Consider the following 18,552-nt stretch of genomic DNA (forward strand, 5'->3'; position numbering starts at 1 on the left):
CATGCATAAGTAAAGCTCATATGCTCCGCATATCTTGTCAATTTCATGCTTTCTATTTTTTGCATATGTGATCTGACATTTTGTGCAGCACCTACTCCCCGGTAAGCAATAACGAGCCGTAAGGCTCCATATCTTTATTTTCTCTTCTTTCTTTTTTCTCAAGGAAAGGAAGGTTCCCTCGCCCACAAGTTTGCCGGGGGGGGAAGGAGAAGATAATGGTATGGACCAGGCGTCGTTCAAGAAAGTTTCGCCTTACCGGGAAGCAAACAACAGAAAAGCTAAGTTGCCAAAGTTTGAGCAATCAGATTTTTTAAATTTTTAAGTTATCTCCCTTGAACGACCGCACTTTGTATGGAAAACCTGTGCGCGGAGGAACCAACTCATAGCTAGTTGCTCCCTTACTTTGTTTCGAGTCTGCTCAACAACTTAAGTGAGCTGCGACTAGTTGCGACAAGGTTTCTTGTCGGTAGCGGCACCGCCAGCAAGCTGCTGACGTCCCGCACTCAGCGCTCGTGGCTAAGGTGCCTGCACCGGCAAGTTCCATAAAAGCGTAGGGCAAAAACATACAAAGGGAGGAATCAAGTAAAGGGAATAACATTGCAATCATTACCCGGAATAGAGTTATATTACAAGGTAGCTTGTCGCGGCTCTAATAGATTGTTCCCATAACATGACCAGCAGCGACAAGAAAAGAAGAAAACGGCGGCCTAGTCTACGCGATCGCCCTCAATCCTCTTGATCCCGCTCACCTTGTCCACAATGGGTGCGACAAGGGTCTTGAGCGCCTCCAGATTAGCATCCGGCGGCAGGGTCTTGAAGACGTTGGTGAGGTTGAGGCCCGGGTTGCGGAAGGCCACCTTCACCAACACCTTTTGAAGAGCTTGCTCTCCCACGACGCCGCATTCAACGCGTGCCGTTCGGGGAGGGCGCGGTGGATACGGGGAAAGATACGGCATAACCTAGGCCGCGCGTGCCCGTGCCCTGTTTTGGGCCTAGCCCAACAGCGCTCGACACCGTGTATGGCCCAGGCCCGGGGGCTCCTGTCGGTGTACTAGAGTAGGGGTACCCTAGTATCCCGAACTTGTGCACGGGCAGTCGCAGCATCCCGCGGCGAGGCTTGCCGGGTGACCGCCGAGGTCCTCCGTGATTCCTTTGGAGCCATTCAAGGACAAAGTATCCAAGCCAAGGAATCTCAAGACCCTGGCAAGAGGAGCTTGCCGGGAAGGCCAACCAAGGCATCTCAAGACCCCGGCAAGAGGAGCTTGCCGGGAAGGCCAACCAAGGCATCTCGAGGAACTTGCCGCGACGCGCCACGCGTCCCGGCAAGGCCCGGTGAGCGACAAGCTCCCGGATGCGACAAGACAACGACCGCGGCAAGGCGCCTGCCGCGGCAAGCCACCACTCTGTGTCCGCGCTCCAGCACATCCACCAACGTGTCGCTCTAGGACCCTTCCAGGCATACGTGGCGGGAGGCTGTACAGCCAGTGGCGCGCGGTGGCAAGCGGCGCTGACAAGATTGCCATCGTGGCGAGCGGTGGCGTCCCTGACGGTCCCTTTACACTATTTAGGCGACGCAGATGGGCATTTAATGCCCTTGTCCCCTGCCGTCAGGGTTAGGTATGATACACTGTAGCAGGTAGCTGTACCAACCGCAACACCTTTCCATTTTTACCCTTGTCTACGTTGCCACCTGTCGGTGACCCCTTGAGCATATAAAAGGAGGCCCATGCGCAACGTAGATGGGGGGTTCGGAGAAAAAGAGAACACTCACGCTCGGTCTCGTTAGCTGCTGAGGTGTACTGTAGCACTCCGCACTCCCGAGCAAGAACTCAATACAAACCACAAAGCAGGAGTAGGGTTTTACGCATCCGTGCGGCCCGAACCTGGGTAAACCGCTCGTGTGCTTCACCTCGATCTGCTCTTCGTGCGACCCTCGCCCCCGCTGAACCGAAAGGGACTCGGTCCGCCGGTCCCATAGGTGCTTGTGGATTAGTCCCCCGGCAAGCCGGGAAAGAAGCGAAAGGCGCCAGAGCCGCTGCTGAAGGTATGGAAAACAAGGTCTGTTTTCTGGGACTTGCCTTATCACGAAGAACGTGTGCGAGAGTCTGCTTGGTACCCTGCATATCACGAAGAACGTGTGCGAGAGTCTGCTTGGTACCCTGCTCAACATGCCAGAGAGGACCAAAGATGGGCCGAAAGCAAGGGCAGACTTGAAATCAATGGGCATCAGGCAGGAGCTTCACGCTAATGATGATGATGATGAAGATGATGATGATGATGATGATGATGATGATGATGATGATGATGATGATGATGATGATGATGATGAGGCGAAGCAGGTCACAGAAAGTCATCGCAAAGTCAAAAAGGCCAAGAAGACCGGAAATGACTACCCTCCCGCGTGCTTCACTCTAAGTCAGGAGGAGATCGAGCAGTTTTTCACCTGCCTCCTAGGAGTAAAACTTCCTTACGGTTACGCGGGGAAGATAAGCAGATACCTAGACCCAGCGAAGCAGAAGTTCAGCGGGATGAAGTCTCACGGCTGTCACGTGTTGATGACGCAGATACTTCCAGTTGCAATCCGTGGGATCATGGACGCGCATGTCCGTGAAGCGCTATTTGGCCTATGCAACTTTTTCGACGTCATCTCTCGGAAGTCGATTGGCGTGAGGCAACTCAGAAGGCTACAGGAAGAGATCGTGGTGATACTATGCGAGCTTGAGATGTACTTCCCGCCCGCATTCTTCGACGTTATGGTGCATCTGCTGGTCCATATCGTGGAGGATATCATCCAACTCGGGCCGACATTCCTGCACAGCATGATGCCGCTCGAAAGGATGAATGGTGTCATCAAAGGATACGTTCGCAACATGTCACGTCCAGAGGGAAGTATAGCCAGGGGCTTTCTGACCGAAGAGTGCATCTCCTACTACACGAATTATCTAGGCATCGCGAACCCCGTTGGTCTGCCAGTCAACAGGCACCTCGGCAGGCTCGCTGGATGGGGTCACCGTGAGGGTCGCCGTGAAATGCATGTCGACTTCGAGGGTCGACTCGCCGACTTTGAAAGAGCAAACCTAGTTGCGCTACAACACATAGACGTGGTCGATCCTTGGGTGGTAGAGCACAAAACCTTTATTGAGAAGACGTACAATGACCGAGGCCAACAGAGGACGGACGGAGATATACTCAAAGAGCACAACTCATGTTTCACGCGTTGGTTCAAGCAGAAGCTTCTGTCGTACCCTTTACATGAAGATTCGTCCGCGGAAGAACAACTCATATTCGCCTTGTCACACGACGCCGAGTACAACCTGATGACCTATGAGGCGTACGATATCAACGGCTACACATTCTACACCGAGGACAAGGACATGAAGAGCGATGGTTATCAGAACTCCGGGGTAACGATGGAATCCTACACCGGTAACGACAAGGACAGATACTACAGAAGGATCGAGGAGATCTGGGAGCTGAGCTACACTGGAGAGAAGGTCCCGATGTTCCGTGTGAGATGGGCCAAGAGCGTCCTAAAAGAAGACCGGTATTTCACCACCATGGTTATACTCGAAGCCAAATCCAAGACTGTGGGCGCAAACGTCACTGCGAAAAATGAGCCATGGGTACTGGCTTCCCCCTCTATCTCGATCTCGATTCCCCCTCCATCTCGATCTCGACCCCCCTCCATCTCGATCCCACCCGCACCCTTCCCCGCACGCTCCACCGCCGCCGACGACCCCCCCAACCCTCCCCCGCTCCACCGCCGCCAACGGGCACCCCCCGCACCCTCCCCCGCTCCACCGCCGCCAACGGGCACCCCCCGCACCCTCCCCCGCTCCACCGCCGCCGCCGATGATATTTTCAAGTAACAAATTTGAACATATTTTTAAAAAAATTATTACTGTTTTTATAAAAAATATTACTGTTATGATTAAAACAAAATTCTAATGGCGCACCGAGGGGTGGTGCGCCATTAGAAAGCTTCCCCCCACACTAAATTCTAATGGCGCACCACCCCTCGGTGCGCCATTAGAATAGTCGTACTTATGGCGCACGAGGGGGTGGTGCGCCATTAGAAAGCTTCCCCCCACACTAAATCCCCAATCTCTCTAATCTCTCCCCTGCCTCATCGATCTCACCCGCTGCCCCCCGGCCGTGTTCGCCGTCCCCCTCGCCGCCCCCCTTGCCTCCTTCGCTGTCCCCGAGCAGCGTGGCCAGTCCGGACCAGGGAGGAGTGCCCCACGCACCCACCCGACCGTGCCGCCGCCTCGTCTCCTCCCACCTCTCGCCCCTCTGGCCGGATCGGCGGAACCCCCTCCCCCGCCTCCCGCCGCCTTCCCGCGCCTCCCACTCCGACCTCGCCGTCCCCGAGCAACAGCAGCAGCAGCACTCCGCCCCCTCGCGCTAGCCTAGGGCTTCCGCTCAGGTATCGCCCCCTATGACCTTGGCCACTTCATTGCCTCCCAGTAGAGCAGAGATTCTACTGCTTGTCTTGTGTTTTTCTGGGTTGCTGCGTGCGCGCGAGAGAGGAACTTACTCCCAGTGAACTTACTAGCATTTTATGTTACTGCTTGATTACTAGCATTGGGTAGCACCAGTAAACCTTATTTCGTGTATATTCACCTAGGTTACATCACCACAGCTCTATTTAAATCTCATTGCCGAAATTATATCTAGCAAATATCATCTCTGGCACTGCTTGTGCTTGTATGTGTTTGTAAATTGAAAACCTGGAGTAGAACAAGTCCATGCATCACAATCTATCATAATCTATTCCCCAAGCTATCACAATCTATCATAATTTATGTGTCCAGCTATCATAATTTGATTAGTTCCATAAATTTGTATGACCATAGATTTAGAAAATTTTCCGAGATTTGTATGACCAAAGATACAGTTCAGATTTGATTAGTTCCATAAATTTGTATGACCAAATATATATTTCAGATTTGTATAGTTTCAGAGATTTGTATGACCAAAGATATAGTTCGGATTTGAATTGTTTCAGAAATTGGTATGACCAAAGATGCTATTGTATATAAATGGGCTGCTGTAGAACTGTTCTTCATCTTTACAGTGCTGTTGTATAGAAATATGCTGAATTTTCTTCTCTGATTGTTGCTCAAAGAAATTTAGCAAAAAAATGGGGTCCTGGTAGACGCCGCTGCTGCTTGAGGCCCTTGAGAGGCCCTTCGTGTCGTGATGATTTTGCAGGTACCCCGAGAGGCCCTTGAGTTTGCCGGAATGTCGATTAACTTCCGTTCCGGCAAATTCGAGTACTCCATATGTCCTATTTTCAGCAAAGGTCATGCTGAAATTTTCCGTGAATTTTAGCATGACTTTGCTAAAAATCAGACATATGAGGTACTTGCTACTAATGCATGGGCCGGGGTATCTTAGTACTTAATTAAGTTGGATCAACTGCCCCTTTATTCTTGCTGTATTAAACCATAGGTGGCAATAGAGCCAAGTGATTAGTGCCAAGTGATTAGGCCCAACCTAGGGTGCCTCAGCATCGATAAACCCTAAATGATGAAAACTTAACTTGGCTGCCCCGGATGCCTCGGTGTCGATGAGAACCTAAATGATGTACGCTTAGGCTTTTAGGGTGCCTCGGCGTCGACAAACCCTAAATGATGAAAGCTTAGGCTTTTAGGGTGCCTCGGTGTCAACAAACCCTAAATGATGAGACCATGATCTTGTTCCTTGAAAATAACCAACTTTTTGACCAAACTTTTTTCCTATTTAGAGCGAAACATGGCCCACAATGATGAGGCCGGTGGTTCGGGCGGCAAGCAATTCTGGGAGCTGTCCCAGGATATGTCGTCATCATCATCGGACGACGAAAGTCTCCCGACGGAGTGCGACTGGTGCCACGACGATCGAGGTCTGTGCGACATGCCTCACCTGGACGATGATCGGTGCTTCAGCATTAAGCTCAAGGAGACCTTCGAAGTTGAAACGGTACACAACGACGACAAGTGTTATTTTCATAATTAAGCATGACTTCAACTATTTCAACGTGTAATTTTCATCTTTTACAATTCGAGTATAGCTTATCCCATTCCATGCAAGACGCTATGTCTTGGAGAGGATGGATTTTGAAGACCATGAAATTTCTGAAACAAAGAAAATTCACCTAAGGACTCATCACGATGTGGACTTTGAAGTAAATCTATATAATTCTGAGAGCGTAACCCATTTTGGTTGCAAAAATTGGGAAGCATTTTGCAAGATGTATGGTTTTGATGAGGGTATGCTTATCACCATGGATCTTGGTAATCCTGACATCAACCAAGATAATATGGACATTTGGGTCCTTGTTGATACGCCTCCAGTTCTACCGCTATGTGAGTTTCTCAAACATAGTTATTAGCTAATTTATATTGTTTATTTCAAAATAGTTGACAGCTTATTTCCATTGACAGCTTATTTTTATTGTTCAAAGAATGTGCGAGAGATGGTAGACAAAACCCACTACACCGATGGCTCCGAATTAACAACTTACAAGGAGAAAAATCATTTGGTCGGATTTTGTACTGACATTGAGAATTACAATATCTACAATCAAACTCCTCAACATTATGGTAAATACGTGCCACTAGTGCATGTGTTCAACTACGGTAACTACCATGGAGATACCCTGGTAAGATTTTTACTATTACGACATCCGTGCATCTTTTGCATACTTCTAAAACTAGTACATCATTGCTAACAATGAAGTTATTACTATGTTTTTCAACAGATAATCCCAGAGAATTGTGTGCCTCATATGATGTATCTGAAAGGTAGTGTTAATGTTTTGAACATACAGCCAGGTCGTCCTACGAATCTCAACTGTCCATACGAGATTTCTAAAAGAAGTGGAGACATGAAAATCAAGGGATGGAAAAAATGTATGGACAGTCGTAAGGAGCTTCTTGGAAGCAAAGGAAGCGAAGCGCAAGAATTGGAGACGGGATGTTCTCCATTCTCCATAATGGAGAGTCGGGGTCTATATTGTTTTATGCTATTTTAGCTTAAATAGGGTATTTAGGTCCTGCCTAATACTGATGATCATGTGCTAAGAACAATTAAGTAGGGTTGGTTCGAAGACTATCAAGATGATGATCGTATGACTTTTTATGAATAACGAGTAGAAGTTGTATGATGATGATTAGTAGGACTTGTTAGGATTAGTATTACTTCCGACAAACTCGATACTCGCGGTCTTGAGACTTGTAATGTTTTATCTTTGTTCAGTCTTTTGAATTTGGAGACTAATATGATGAATTGTATTCGAAGACTAATCTTCTATTGTATTCGATGAATCTGATGTTGCTGTGTGCTGCTGTCTATATTCTGTCTAATAATATATTTTATATTCTGTCTAATAATATATTTTGTAACCTGCGCAAAAATCAGAAAAGGAAAAAAACAAATATTCATACTAATGGCGCATCACCACCAGGTGCGCCATTAGTATGCCAAAGGATACTAATGGCGCATCAACAGAGAATGCGCCATTAGTATGACAAAGCCATGCTTACGTATGGCCCCCCCGGGAGGCACACTAATGGCGCATGCTGTTACATACTAATGGCGCACTAGTTGGTGCGCCATTAGTATACCAGATACTAATGGCGCACCTGTGGTGCGCCATTAGTAAGATATACTAGTGGCGTGCTACTAATGGCGCACTGGTAATGCGCCATTAGTAGGCAAAACCAGTGCGCCATTAGTAGGTCTTTTCCTAGTAGTGACTCAACATTAGTCATAAAGAACTCATATACTTATCGCAAAAATCTACAAGTTACCGAATCAAAGTATTATGCGCATGCTCCTAGGGGGGTAGATTGGTAGCAAAAGACCATCGCTCGTCCCCGACCGCCACTCATAAGGAGGACAATCAATAAATACATCATGCTCCGAGTTCATCACATAACGGTTCACCATACGTGCATGTTACGGGAATCACAAACTTCAACACAAGCATTTCTTAAATTCACAATTACTCAACTAGCACAACTCTAATATCACCATCTCCATGTCTCAAAACAATTATCAAGTTTCAAACTTCTCATAGTATTCAACACACTCATAAGAAAATTTTATTTATTTATCTTGAATACCTAGCATATTAGGATTATTTAAGCAAATTACCATGCTATTTAAGACTCTCAAAATAATCTAAGTGAAGCATGAGATATCAATAGTTTCTATAAAACAAATCCACCACCGTGCTCTAAAAGATATAAGTGAAGCACTAGAGCAAAACTATATAACTCAAAAGATATAAATGAAGCACATAGAGTATTCTAATAATTTCCGAATCATGTGTGTCTCTCTCAAAAGGTGTGTACAGCAAATATGGTTGTGGTAAACTAACAAATAAAGACTCAAATAAATCAAGACGCTCCAAGCAAAACACATATCATGTGGTGAATAAAAATATAGCTCCAGGTAAAGTTACCGATAGAAGTAGACGAAAAGGGGATGCCTTCCGGGGCATCCCCAAGCTTTGGCTTTTAGGTGTCCTTAGATTATCTTGGGGGTGCCATGGGAATCCCCAATCTTAGGCTCTTGCCACTCCTTGTTCCATAATCCATCAAATCTTTACCCAAAACATGAAAACTTCACAACACAAAACTTAAAGTAGAAAATCTCGTGAGCTCCGTTAGCGAAAGAAAACAAAACACCACTTCAAGGTACTGTAATGAACTCATTCTTTATTTATATTGGTGTTAAACTTACTGTATTCCAACTTCTCTATGGTTTATAAACTTTTTTACTAGCCATAGATTCATCAAAATAAGCAAACAACACACGAAGAATGGAATCTGTCAAAAACAGAACAGTCTGTAGTAATCTGTAGCTAGCGCAAGATATGGAACCCCAAAAATTCTAAAATAAATTTCTGGACGTGAGTAATTTCTCTATTAATCATATTCAAAAAGAATTAACTAAATAGCACTTTCCAAATAAAAATGGCAGCAGTTCTCGTGAGCGCTAAAGTTTCTGTTTTTTACAGAAAGATTAACAAGACTTTCCCCAAGTCTTCCCAACGGTTCTACTTGGCACAAACACTAATTAAACACAAAAACACAACCAAAACAGAGGCTAGGTAAATTATTTATTACTAAACAGGAGAAAAAAGCAAGGAATAAAAATAAAATTGGGTTGCCTCCCAACAAGCGCTATCGTTCAACGCCCCTAGCTAGGCATAAAAAGCAAGGATAGATTTAGGTATTGCCATCTTTGGTAGGTAATTCTTCAATGAGACATATATCATCCTTAGGAGTTTATTTCCTTTTACTGATTATCAAACTTTTAGGCACAAGATCGAAAAAATCATTAGTAGCAAATGTTTCCTTAATGATAGTGAAAAGATTAGGATGAATACTTATAGATTTGAGATCCGCAGTTTCTTTGCCAGAGGATTCACCCTTATTTTTAGGAACATACATAAGCTTGGCAATTTTAGTTGGAGGACTTGGAGTATTCTTTACGGACGAGAAGGCGGTTCCCAAGTTGGTAATGATACCCTCAAGTTTATCGATTCTAGAGGAATCATGATTTATTCTTTCATTAACTATAGGTTCCTTCTCTTTAATATTTTTCAAAGTTACTCCTACTTTAGATCCATATTGGGTAATTTGGTTGTGGATCTTTTTATAGACATTTTCAATTAACTCAACAGTAGAAACTTTATTTTCAATAATTTCATGTTTTTGCATTACATGCTCCAAAGTTAACGTAGTTCCGTTAACCAAAAGAGGTGGTGAGCCAAATAAATCTATCATAGCATTATAAGAATCAAAAGTATGGCTACCCAAGAAGTTCCCTCTGGTAATGGTATCAAGGACATATCTATGCCAAGGAATAGCACCTACATAAAAATTGCGAAGAAGAATATAAGTAGATTGCTTCCTGGTAGATCTATTTTGAGCATTGCAAATTCTATACCAAGCGTCTTTTAGGTTTTCTTCTTCCCTTTGTTTAAAATTAAGAACTTCATTCTCAGGAGATAACGGAGAAGATAAGGGACTAGCCATAACGATGAGCAAACAAGAAACGGGCAAAAAGAGGCAAATAGAGAGAGAGAGCGCGCGAGAGAGAGAGAGAGGGAGGGAGGATAGAGAGAGAGAGGGCGAATAAAATGGCAAGGGTGAAGTGGAGGAGAGGAAAATGGGAGGCAAATGGCAAATAATGTAATGCGGGAGATAAGGGTTTGTGATGGGTACTTGGTATGTTGACTTTTGCGTAGACCTCCCCGGCAACGGCGCCAGAAATCCTTCTTGCTACCTCTTGAGCACTGCGTTGGTTTTCCCTTGAAGAGGAAAGGGTGATGCAGCAAAGTAGCGTAAGTATTTCCCTCAGTTTTTGAGAACCAAGGTATCAATCCAGTAGGAGGCTACGCGCGAGTCCCTCGCACCTACACAAAACAAATAAATCCTCGCAACCAACGTGATAAGGGGTTGTCAATCCCTACACTGTCACTTACGAGAGTGAGATGTGATAGATGTGATAAGATAATATTTTTGGTATTTTTATGATAAAGATGCAAAGTAAAATAAAAGCAAAGTAAAAAGCAAAGGAAATAACTAAGTGTTGGAAGATTAATATGATGAAGATAGACCCGGGGGGCATAGGTTTCACTAGTGGCTTCTCTCAAGCGCATAGGTATTTTACGGTGGGTGAACAAATTACTGTTGAGCAATTGACGGAATTGAGCATAGTTATGAGAATATCTAGGTATGATCATGTATATAGGCATCACGTCCAAAACAAGTAGACCGACTCCTGCCTGCATCTACTACTATTACTCCACACATCGACCGCTATCCAGCAAGCATCTAGAGTATTAAGTTCAAGAGAACAGAGTAACGCTTTAAGCAAGATGACATGATGTAGAGGGATAAACTCATGCAATATGATAAAAACCCCATCTTGTTATACTCGATGGCAACAATACAATACGTGCCTTGCTGCCCCTACTGTCATTGGGAAAGGACACCGCAAGATTGAACCCAAAGCTAAGCACTTCTCCCATTGCAAGAAAGATCAATCTATTAGGCCAAACCAAACTGATAATTCGAAGAGAATTGCAAAGATAACCAATCATACATAAAAGAATTCAGAGACAATTCAAATATTGTTCATAGATAAACTTGATCATAAACCCACAATTCATCGGTCTCAACAAACACACCACAAAAGAAGATTACATCGAATCGATCTCCACAAGAGAGGGGGAGAACTTTGTATTGAGATCCAAAAAGAGAGAAGAAGCCATCTAGCTAATAACTATGGACCCGAAGGTCTGAGGTAAACTACTCACACTTCATCGAAGAGGCTATGGTGTTGATGTCGAAGCCCTCCGTGATCGATGCCCCCTCCGGCGGAGCTTCAGAACAGGCCCCAAGATGGGATCTCGTAGATACAGAAAGTTACGGTGGTGGAATTAGGGTTTTGGCTCCGTATCTGCTCGTTTGGGGGTACGTAGGTATATATAGGAGGAAAGAGTATGTCGGTGGAGCAACAGGGGGCCCACGAGGGTGGAGGGCGCGCCTGCGGGGGTAGGCACGCCCCCTACCTCGTGGCCTCCCTGTTGGTTGCTTGACGTAGGGTCCAAGTCTCCTGGATCTTGTTCGTTCCAAAAATCACGTTCCCGAATGTTTCATTCCGTTTGGACTCCGTTTGATATTCCTTTTCTTCGAAACCCTAAAATAGGCAAAAAAACAGCAATTCTGGGCTGGGCCTCCGGTTAATAGGTTAGTCCCAAAAATAATATAAAAGTGAATAATAAAGCCCAATAATGTCCAAAACAGAAGATAATATAGCATGGAGCAATCAAAAATTATAGATACGTAGGAGACGTATCATCAACGTCGCCCCAGTCATCTCTGCGAACCGACGGCGTCTGGCAAACTTGGCAAAATTCTTGTGGGTCCTTCTCCTCAATCCAGCACCACCGGCTCCGCCACTCCTCCCACATCTCCTTCTGAACGCCCTCCGGATATGTCCCCTTCTCAAGGGGCCTTGGGATCCAAGTGACACAACCGGAGATGGCGCCTCCCTTCTGGATCCGAGGATAAAAGTAGTGGCGGAAGAGCGCCGTGTTGGGAAGCACTCCGGCGAAACCCTCACAGAGATGGGCAAAAAGAGCCATGCACGTCACGACATTTGGAGTGAAATCCAGAACGTGGAAGCCGTAGGTGTGCATGATGTCATTGAAGAAATCAGAGAAAGGGGGGCAGAGGCCATAGGAAAAGTAGTCGACAAAGAATGGGTACCGATTTGGGGCAGCCTTGGCGCAATCGGCGGGGATGACGCGCGTGACCAGATGCCCCGTCGACTCTCCCCCCGTCTTGCACCCCCAAAGGGGCCTGGAGTTGTCCCGGAGGTGGACTGCGTCGACCGTCGAGGGAAAGTAGGAGAGCTGCATCCGCCGCGCCACCGACTCGCTCTCCGGCGGCTCCGTCCCCCGGCGTCCTTGGCCACTCCTTTACCCTTGATGGTTTTGGGTGCCATGGCAGCTGCGAGGGGTGGGGGAGAAGGGGGCAGTGCAAACACGGCGGCGGCGAGCGAGAGCAAGGGATTGAGGGGGAAGAAGGAAGGGACAGCGGTTCCGAGATTGGAGAAGACACAGAGGGTAAATGAGCAGCGCCCGCAGTTGTTCCCTTTTAAGAGGAAGGCGCGGGCTGCCTCTTTACCACGATGTGATGCATGCATGTGGAAACCGCACCACGCACGACCCCCACGTCACGCATGACACCCCACGTCGTGTGTTCAACGCGGGTCGTGGAGAAGCGCAGCGAACGAGGAGTTATTCCGGTAAAAATCTGCCCCACCTGCCCGGGCACCATTATGGGCCTAGCCCAACAACGCGTCGCGCTTATGTGTGGCCCAGGCCCGGGGGTCCTGTCGGTGTTCAAAAGTAGGGGCTCTCCTTTTACACCCCTTAGCATGTGCACGGGCAGTCAGAGCTGCGCCCACGGGCACACTAAGCAGGGAAAAGGAGGGAAGCCGGAGCACAAGACGACCAAAGCAACGCCAAGACCAGAGGCGTAAAGAGAACAAGGGGGCGAGGTTGACTCCCCCGGCAAGACCCTTGCCGGGGTGGCTTCCACAGCCTCGGCAAGATCCTTGCCAGGGCAACTTGCTTGACGCCAGCAGAGCGCGCCACCCTTGAGCCCAAGGGGTTCCAACACCATATTGGAACCAAGGCTCGGGAGGCACCTCCGTGGTGGCATGCGGATCTTTGTAGAGATCATAGATACACAAGATCATATGAGAACTAGAAAACGACGATCCTTGGCTAGATCCTTGCCGAGGATATCCACGAGACCCTCGGCAAGATCCTTGCCGGGGACGACCGTGGTGCCACCGCGAGACCCTTGCCGAGCCCTCAGCAAGATCCTTGCCGAGGACGCCTGCGGGGCCGTAGCCAGGCCCGCATCTGCCAAGACTCCACTGCCGCTCCCATGCGGCTGCCAGCTCGACCATCTCGGCAGGCGCATGCATGGAGGCGCACAGCCTCTACACCAACTCAGCAAGCACCTGCGTGGTGGCATGCAGATCTTCGTGAAAGCTCCACCACCGCGCCAGCCCAGCAGCCAGCCAACGTGGCGCTACAACGCCTCCTCAGCTTGGACACGCGTCGGAGCCAGGCGAGGCGACGACAGCTGGGACGAGCTTCTTTGTCGTCCCCAATAAAGCAAGAGGGGCACATCGGCAGCGCATTAAATGCATTTGTCCGACGATGCCAGGGGATAGACTCAGCCCCTGTACACCTTTCCACCTCCTGTGTGCCACTGTGGCGACCCCTTTTTGTCTATAAAAGAAGGCCCGAGGCGTACTGGAGGGGGATTCGAATCTTTTGGACTAGGGAGCCGCTGCAGCTAGTTCAAGAACACAAGAACACCTAAATATACGTCAAAGCAGGACTAGGGTTTTACGCGTCTCCTTGGCCCAAACCTGGGTAAACGATTTGTGTGCTGACCTCCAGACCCGCTCTTTGCACAACCCCGCGCCCGCCAACCGTCGAAGGGATCCCAGTGACCCCATAGGTGTCGTTTCCCACCGACACCGTGTGCGCGCCCTCCTCAGTGGCATGGGACGCCGCCGTCGAACGCTACATCTCAGCGCCGCCAGCTGCCGTCCTCCCGCGCCCCGCTCGTCGATCCTGGGATGACATGATGCAAAGTGAGAGCAGGATTTGTGCATCTCTTCAATGCAAACGGTTCTTTTGGATGACCCGTGTGCAACCACTTACAAACAATTTGGTGTGATTTGCATCTGTCATATTGGGTATGTTACCATTTGTCAAACTGGAAAGATTGACATTTGTTGATCTAGTGACATTGCCATTTGTGCAGCTTGTAACACTGCGATTTGTCAAAATATGAAGCTAAAAATCACTAGCAGTATCTAATTTTTGCAACTAAAATTCAGTAATTAAGCATAGATTTCGATTCATTCATAGATTAAGCAGTCGTTCTTAATTTATACAAATAGTTCAACTAGACAGCTGAACCAACCAAACTTTTCCCCAATTGTTGCCAACCACGTACTGAAATAGCTAGTTCAACTATATATACTAACTAATTTTAAGCACGTTGTACAGTTCCACCACATCTATAGTCAGATGAGTTGAACAAAATAGCCCCTAAATACTAGTACTACTAGTGTGGAGGGGCTTTGTCCTACTTACGGCTTCCTCTCCATTGCCGAGCGCTCTCAATAAGGGGCGGAGGAGGAGGAGTGTACCGACAAGCTGGGAAACCGCAATACGGTGCCTGCCGCTGTTGCAGCTTCAGTGACGCTCACCTCGAACGCCCTCTGCCGCTCCAGACGACCCCTCTCGAAGCAGTGGTTCTCCTCGTAGATCTCCTGATTCCTCGCCTCTGAGGCGGCGTGTGCCGCGGCCACGGCGGAGGTAAGGCTCCTTGCATGCTCGACAAGGCGCTCCTCCTCCCGCAGGAACTCGGTGTAGCGCACAAGCCCGCAGACGCACGTGCAGGCATCCACCTTCGCCTCCCGCCTTCGGGCGGCGGTGGCGGAGTGGGTGATGACCCCGGCGGTCAATGGTGGGCTGGCGGCCATGGCGTCCGACGACGGGGTGGCGGCCACGACCACCACCTCCCGCCTTCGGGCCTCGGTGGCGGAGCAGGTGATGGCCACGGTGGCCGGCAATGGGGTGGCGGCCACGACCACCACCTCCTGCCTTCGGGCCGCGACGGCGGAGCGGGCGATGGCGCTGGCTTTCGACGGTGGTGTGGAGGCAACGACGGCCGGCAACAGTTGCCGACGGGCACCGGCGGCGGAGCGTGTGGTGGGTGTTCCCCGCACTACACTACGCCGGGGACTTTACCGCCGCCGCGGTGTAGCCTCCCAGCTGGAGTTGTCCTTTGATGACGGCGGAGTGGCTGAGCGACGATGATGGACCAGTGCCATTGGTGATTGTGGGAGAAGCAGATAAGATAAGCTACAGGGAGGGAGGGGAAAATGTGACGCTGGACTCGCCGGCCGTGAGGGTTTTCATAGCAGGCTGGTAAGCATTGGGATTTTGGGGGATTTCACCGAGTCGGGCAGGAAGCTTGCATGGGAACCTACGAGGTTGCGCGGGAACGCGCTCACCGACGATTCATTGGCACCACTGTTTGGCCAAAAGAATGCCCCCGCGCGTTGCGCAAGCTTGCGTTGTAAGCCGTCTGCGGCAGCGGGGTGACAAGACGTGCGAGAGGAGGATGAAAGGCCACACACACACACATACGGTTAATAAAAAAACATTTGCGATTTAATTACCTACTATACCCCGTCCTGGTTTATAAGTATTATTTAACTAATAAAACACGAATGCATGTCGCCAAAGATTATATAGTTGGATTCATATTTGAACATAGTTTCCAATTATATAATTTTTTTATAACAAGCATTAACATTTTGCTGGTTAAATTTGAGGGAAACGTATGGCACAGAATATAAAGGGAACTATAGACTAGACGGAGGTGGTAGCACACGGCCACTCTCTTCGCAGCGACGCAACTGTGAGCCGGCTTGTAGGCGACCATTTCCCTGCATGTTCAACTGCTCTATGTGTGTGGTTGCTTGCGGTTCAGGCGGCCGCGGTGCGCTCTGCTCGCGTCTTGACGCGTGCGCCCTGCTCTCGCATCACTCCGAGTACTCTGCCCTCGTCCCTCCACGCGCGCTGCTAGTGTTTGGGGACGGCGCACGATCACGCATGTTCGTGTGCATGCGGTTGCGTTGGGCGCGGCGCGACGATGCAGTTACCCGCTACAAAAACTGCCATGTGGACGCACCGAGAATCCACGCCGCCTGGGCCCCTTTTATTCCTGCGGCCATTTACCTTCATCTCTCGTCTCACACGACACAATAAGCACACCCACGAGGACACATACAGAGAGGACATCCAGCGGTTCCAATGATGCTCCCCGTGGCTCCAATGGCACTCCCAGGGGCCGACGGCGACAGCGGTGGGCAGTTCACCACGCAACACGTCGTGGACACCAACGTGACGGGGAAGGCTCTCTCGGTGGTGTACACGAACGATCTGGACTCGGTGGAGAGCTCCATCCAAACTATGGAGCAGTTCCTTGCCGAGGACAAGTACCAAGTGGTCGGCTTCGACCTCGAGTACACCATGGGTCGTGCCGGGCATGATCAGAAGGTTGTCGTCGCCCAGTTGTGCGTGCGACAGGACGTCCTTGTCTACCACTACCACCTGGACACAACGCCTTGCGAGTGTTTCTCCAGGTTTATCAACAGCTCCGACTACAGTTTCATTGTGGTGGACACCACCAACGATCTAAAAGCGCTCAAGGTTTCGGGCATGAAATGCCCGAATCTTGTCAACATCCAGCGCCACTACAAGGTCTGGGGCAGCGACAAAAACAAACTAAACTCCCTGGTTGACCTCGCCTCGCCCATCATCGACCCCTACTACATGAAGATGAAGAATGAGAGCAATAAGGACAGGAACGTCTGGCACAGTGTGTGGCATGAGAGACTGGATGAACAACATGTCAACTACGCGGCCATGGACGCGTACACAAGCTACGAGATGTACAGGCGGATTGTTGACATGAGGAACTATCTTCTTTCTGACCTAGACGAGGGATCGAGCCACATAGCAGTGGCGGGAGCGTCACAAGAAGTAGATGACTAGACAATCGTTTCTCCTACTTTAAGATGCATGCAATTGTTTATTGAGGTGTGTGTGAATGATCTGTATAGTCACTTATGTAATTGCATGTTTATTTCAGTTATATATATATATGTTATTCTACTATAGACAGAGCAAATCACACGGCTTATTAGCAGCAATCGTCTATGTTATTATTGGTCTTCGCACACATTTCTGATTACGGACCTGTTTGCCGCGTATCACACACATCTTGTTTAGTTGAACCATTTCCATTGTGTTGCCTAATCACACACAGTTCATCCTAGTGAACCATATGCTATATATCGCGCACGCCTTCATCTGGCTGCCCGTTTCTTTTGTTCCTCCTCATCCCAAACAGTTAATTGAACTAAACCGTATGCCTTGCATCGCACACGCAACTAAAATCTGAATCGTGTTTGATGGATCCGTCATCGCAAATGTTTTGCACCTTTTTTGACGGGTTTTTTACACCACCGTTTGCGATTATGGCATCGCACACAGTTTCGTCGAAGGGTCTCTAATCGTAGTGTCGTGTTTGGACCATCCTGCAGTAGTGTCAGTTTTGACAGTTAAGTTCAGAGATGAGTGGCTGATGTATTTTACATCTAGCACTTTGTGGCTATGTATTTTATGTCATCTATTGGAGATGCTATTAGAATTCCACTCAGGTTAACGTTGTCTCTCTTGTCCTGCTTCAGCCTCGCTGTCGTACAACTCACCGGAGCTGCTCCAATGACAAAACCCTCCATCACAGCGGAGCAGTACCCCGGGCTCCATCTCCAGGCGCCTAAGATCTTCTTCCCCTCCTCCAACGGCCAAATCAGCCGGAGCATCCTCACCGACCAACCCAATCACGCAGAGATCGACATGGCTTCGCCAAAGAGGTTGTACACCTGTTGCATCGCTTTTTTACTCTATGTGTTATATATATATATAGTCCACTGAGCACACGTAGTAACATGAAATACGATTAGTTTCTCCTACTATATGACAAGCAGTGAGGTACCGGGCAACTTAGCTATCCGTGATGGACTCTCTTGAACGCCATCATTATTTATTTGTGCGCGTTTGAGCTATGCATTTGTAGATGGGCCTGGGAGTTGAGCTAGTAGGGCAGTGGCCTGGGTCCAAAGTAGTAGAAGTAGCACAAAAACATTTTTTTAGTGTAGGCTTTTCCCTGCTCATGCCTACCTACTAGAATCACCAGTGATTGAAAGGAAAACTGAAGGAAAAACATAGGAATTGGAAAGTTTCCTATGGTACTACTATTCATGCATTTGGTTCAAAGGAATGGAGCAAAGGAAAACTGTAGGATTTGTTCTTTTAGTGTCTCCTTGAACGAAAAACCGTAGGAATTTTAATATCCACCTGTCCTCCTTTTC

Source organism: Triticum urartu, chromosome 7 (genome assembly GCF_003073215.2).
Source record: "Triticum urartu cultivar G1812 chromosome 7, Tu2.1, whole genome shotgun sequence".
In the NCBI taxonomy this organism is placed as follows: Eukaryota; Viridiplantae; Streptophyta; class Magnoliopsida; order Poales; family Poaceae; genus Triticum; species Triticum urartu.